Raw genomic sequence first — 4,617 nt, 5'->3', positions numbered from 1 at the left:
AATACATCTTGCTAAAATACCAGCTATCTGGGGATGAGACAGTGCTAATTCATGCCCTCCCACTTACACACTGCTGTGATTACACCAACACAGGATGCGAGATTGTTGCTTTTTCTCAATGTTGAGGAAATCACGGCAGTCGCACCCATGGGAGCAGATTTCTGCCGCCTTGGCCAGACTTTAGCCTTTCCTCCCATACTCAGGCAGAAAGCTCTTACATTCTTGGACATGACCATGTTATTGCCCCTTTTCATCCCGCATCACAACACTTTGCTAGGAGGGAGACTACTTCCCAGCCTCTGCCTGGTGGGAACTTGAGCTCAGCTCCCAGTTCCTTTGCTGCGAGGGCACCAGTGTTACCAAGCACTCGGCTTTTAGCACACGTGCTATATTTTTCCAGCACTATTATTACAAATTGATGTTTTCTCTAAAGCCTTTACTACTGAAAGTGCATTTCACTTCCTACTTACCAAATTTCACTAATAAATCTTCCTTGCCTAGTAACAGTTGCTTTTGTGGTGGAAGGCCCTAAGCTGAACTTTACCTGGAAAGGAGCAGCTGGAATTCTTGGAAAAGGATCATGAGAGAGAGAGAAAACAGCTTTTGGAGCCAGCCCCCAGGGCTCACCCACTGAGCTGGGGAGCCCAGGGAGGGCAGTGGCAATCCCATGCTTACAGCTACCTGTCCCCCCCCCAGGCAGCAAACCCACTCCTGCCTCCCCTGCAGAAAAACAAACACCACTCCAGGGCAGATTTGCAGATTATACCGAAGCTCTTGCCTGCAAGATCCAGGCAGGGAGAACAAATGAGTTCCCAACTCCCTCAGTGATGTTCAGACAGCCCATAAGAGATCAAACACGCACCCGCCACAGGAGAAAGTTTCCACTCAGCAGAGATACAAAACCTGTCCTAAAAGCGGGACCTTTCACTGGCACAGGCTGAACTCTTGCCCACTGTGCGCTCAAGGCTGTATATTCAGTATTGGACTCTATTCTTTCCCCTGCAGTGCTTCCATTGCTACAGAGACATTCATGCAAAGCACAAAGTGACCCTTGACTTGCTGCCCAGAGCGAGAAACAGCATCTTTCTCCTTCAAAAAATTAAGGAAAAAACTTAAAAGAAAAAAACCACACCTAACCCTGGAAGAGCCTTGGAGAGGGTGTGCAGCACCCACCCCAGTGCCCAGCTTGGTGTCCATCCCTTGTGCTCACCCATGGTCACCCATCGGAGGAGCTAGGAGAGAACCACCTCAAAGGGTTTGGGGCACGTTCATTGCAGCACGACGTTATCTTCTTTAGGATTAATGGATTTCTGGCTATAAACGTTTCCGTGGCTAAAGCCGCATCATTATTTCATGCCGAGACTCCAGTGCAGGTGTCTCACCCTTGAGCTTAACCCCCGCCACTGCATTGCATCAGGTTTATGTCCAGGCACTCACGGTGTGCAGCGAGGCCAGAGCATTTCAGGTCAGTTTAAGGCAATTCTGGATCACAGATGCATTTGCAGCCCTGACACATCAACACTCACAGGCCAGGTCCTGCTCCCCGGCAAGCTGCATGCCTGGGGCTGAACCAGTAGGTTTCAAATGCTGGATTTGGAGGAGGAAAACATATTGTTGAAGCCATGGATAATCAGATACTGCGGGTCCAAAAGCCTTGTCTTAGGCTGCGCTTCCAAAACATCCAGCCCAGCACTTTTACACAGCCTCCCTCCTCATCCTGATTGGTAAGGTCTCAGAACCACTACTCGGCAATGAATATTTACCAGAGCCCAAAGTGCACGTTTTGCTTCTCTGAGACCTGAGGCTTCTTAAAGGACTAGCAGCCTCTGAACAAATGCACTGCACGGAGACTGAAATCATACTTGAAACAACCCCTGCACCCTGCAAAAACAAGCCCTCTGCCTCAAGGCTGTAAGAGCTGGGCTGGATTTCCCAGTGGTGGGATTTCATAACAGCAGACGAACTTCCCCACCTCCCGGAAGACCCTTCCCAACTTTCTTCCCAGAAGAGCTCATGCCTGCTTTTGAAGGAGCAGCAGCTGCCCTCCAAGCCATGGTGGCACATGTGGTTGCCACCCCCATATTGCTCATGGTCCCAAAACAAGCCCTGTCCCAGAGCTGTCACCCTGCCCACCAGTAATGGCTCTGCCTGCTCAGACCTTCCCAGGCTACAGCTGGAGCTCAAACGTGAGGCCAAGAACTTATCTTCTCCATCCAGGGAGGAGATGGTGAAAGGGTACCAGAACTGAAGCGTAGCTTTCTGCCTTGTGATCAGAGGACACTTCCAGTTGACATAGCTGGAGAAACCTGATTTTAGATGGTTCAGTGGGCTCCAGGGACAAGCAAGATGCTACGGAGCCTCTCTATTGCACTGTGTTTAAGAGTGAAACCCTATCTGAACGAGAGAGTGAAAGAAAAAGGGTGTCTGCTTCACTCCTCTGAACTTCAGAGCAACAGAGAGAACCTCTCCCGAGCCACAGAAAATGTGGGCAAGCGTGGAGGTTCTGCTCAGATCAGGCACAGACATGATTCATGGGCTTGCGGGAGAGCCTCCCACCCAGCCTGCACAACTGGGGAGAGCAGAACCGAACAATCGGGCTCAGAAACGGGACTCACCCTGGAGAAGAAGGACGTCTGCTGGTGCGGGGACATGTCACAGCCCTGTGGCTACAAGCACCATGTGAAATGGCAACAAGGCTCTCTGGGACTCACAGAACCAGACTGAGAGCAGAAGTTCCTCACCCAGCTGTCTTCAAAGCGCTCCCGAAGCGAAGCACAAACAACTCCACGAGGCAGAACAGAGCCTGACACAAACTGCCAGTTTTTCCCTCCATTGACGTCCCTGGTTTTTCACTCGCTTGTGGCTTTTTGGGGAAATTCAGCCACTCTCATGGACTTCTTGCTGGAAATTCAGTGTCAGTGGGATATTTTTACTATTCTACAATCTCTACATGCAGGCGCTTGTCTACATGCACCTCAGAAACTGGGCAGAATCTCCAGTAATTTTTCTACCACGGCCATACAGACATATGCATGGGTCTCTCCATCAAAAAGCCCCTTTGGCACCAAGGCCCCTTCCCATCATGCCAAGAAATCATTTTGCTTAGAGCACATGAAATACCACATCACACCGAAGGCACCAGGTGAAAAGAAGATCAGCACCAGAAACCAAGGTGGTACTATAATTAACTTTTTCTTTTTATTTACACCACAAGAATAACAAGTTGTCATAATGTGGTACAAAATACTGGACTCCTAATAAAGTTGAAATTGAAGTCGGTACTGTCAGAGAAAGACACCATTGGCCAGTAAAAAAAAAAAAATAAAGAAAAGAGAAAAAAACCCAAGAAAACATAAAACGCAAAACAAAAACGAGAATGAGAAAAATATTCCAACTCCACCAAGTAAAAGAAAGGACCATCAGAAAATTTAGCACAAAGAATGCTACCATCACTTAAAGTAGGGTCCATACAATAAGAGTGAAATTGTGTCTAAATTACAGCGTAAACCGGTAGCTGCTACCAATGGTGACGTCATACTGAGCATGTATAGGTATAAAGTAGAATATAATATAGTTACAACTTTTTGATACTACATATCTGTAATAAGCTCTTGGGTGAATAATGTTTCAACCCCTCCCCCCCCACTTTTATATATATATTATATATATAAGTTTGTCATCCTCATAAATTGGAAAATAGCGCCTCCACTATGGAGCACAGAAAAGTGTTAATTTATTTTCTTTCAATAGGATACTTTTTCATCAATATCAAAGACAAAGTGAAGATGAGCTGAGAACGAGCTCAACTTCATGACAATGAAGAAACATGTTTTCCTTTTGATGTAAAGTCTCGTTTTAAACCACAGTGTTGCACAGTACACGACTGTTTAAAGTGAAACCTAGCAATAATACATCATGTAAAAGTAATTTTAAAAAAGTTAACGCAGCTGTGCTGAAGAGTTAACTCTTTAAAGTCCTTGTCATTCATCTCCTTAAAATTAATGACTACGTGTGTTGACAAAAGGTTGCATCCAACCTCCCCACCCAGCCGAGAAATCAAAATACCAACCCAAATTAAAAGGAAAAAAAAAAATAGTAATGACACAGGCAGTTTACTTTGTGTGTTCTGCGTAGTTTCTCTAAAAACACTGTTTCCACATAAATACAATAAACTCTATTATTGGTAAGTCACAAGTGCTAGATAAACGTCTTTTTTTTTTTTTCTTCTTAAAATGAGAAATGTTTAAGTAGTCCTTTTTATTTATTCCTTTTTTTTAAACAATAAAAAGCACAATTTCTTATTAAGTTCAGTAAGACGCAAAAAAATGTTCCCACTCTCCTTCCTTTCCGTGTAGCTGTGTGGGTGCGTGCGTGGGTGCGTGTGTGTGTGTGACAACAACGTCCCAACCTTTAGTCTCCGCAAATGCCACGAGAGGAAAAAACAAAACAAAACAAAACAAAACAAAAAAAAAACAACCCCAAAAAACCCAAAACCACAATTTTTTTTTTTTCATTTTCAAAGCTGCCAAGTTTGGCGTGCAAAATCTGTATACAATATAAAGACATGCCAACCTTACAGACCATGCAACCTCAAGGTGTAGGAAACTTAAAAAAATA

The 4,617-nt window shown here is 45.1% G+C and overlaps 1 pseudogene across 1 annotated transcript; it reads right to left on the bottom strand.

Annotated features, from left to right (window-relative positions):
- Positions 1-3,120: 3,120 nt before the first annotated feature.
- LOC104271963 lies at positions 3,121-4,438 on the bottom strand (annotated as a pseudogene). Its single transcript, XR_717797.1, has 2 exons — positions 3,367-4,438; positions 3,121-3,326 (listed from the first exon to the last, which is right to left on the bottom strand). The product of XR_717797.1 is annotated as an uncharacterized LOC104271963 (transcript).
- Between the last annotated feature and the right edge of the window lie 179 nt (positions 4,439-4,617).

The sequence above is a fragment of the Apaloderma vittatum genome, unplaced genomic scaffold, assembly GCF_000703405.1.
Source record: "Apaloderma vittatum isolate BGI_N311 unplaced genomic scaffold, ASM70340v1 scaffold18840, whole genome shotgun sequence".
NCBI lineage: Eukaryota > Metazoa > Chordata > Aves > Trogoniformes > Trogonidae > Apaloderma > Apaloderma vittatum.
This window is presented reverse-complemented; position numbering and strand designations above follow the sequence as displayed.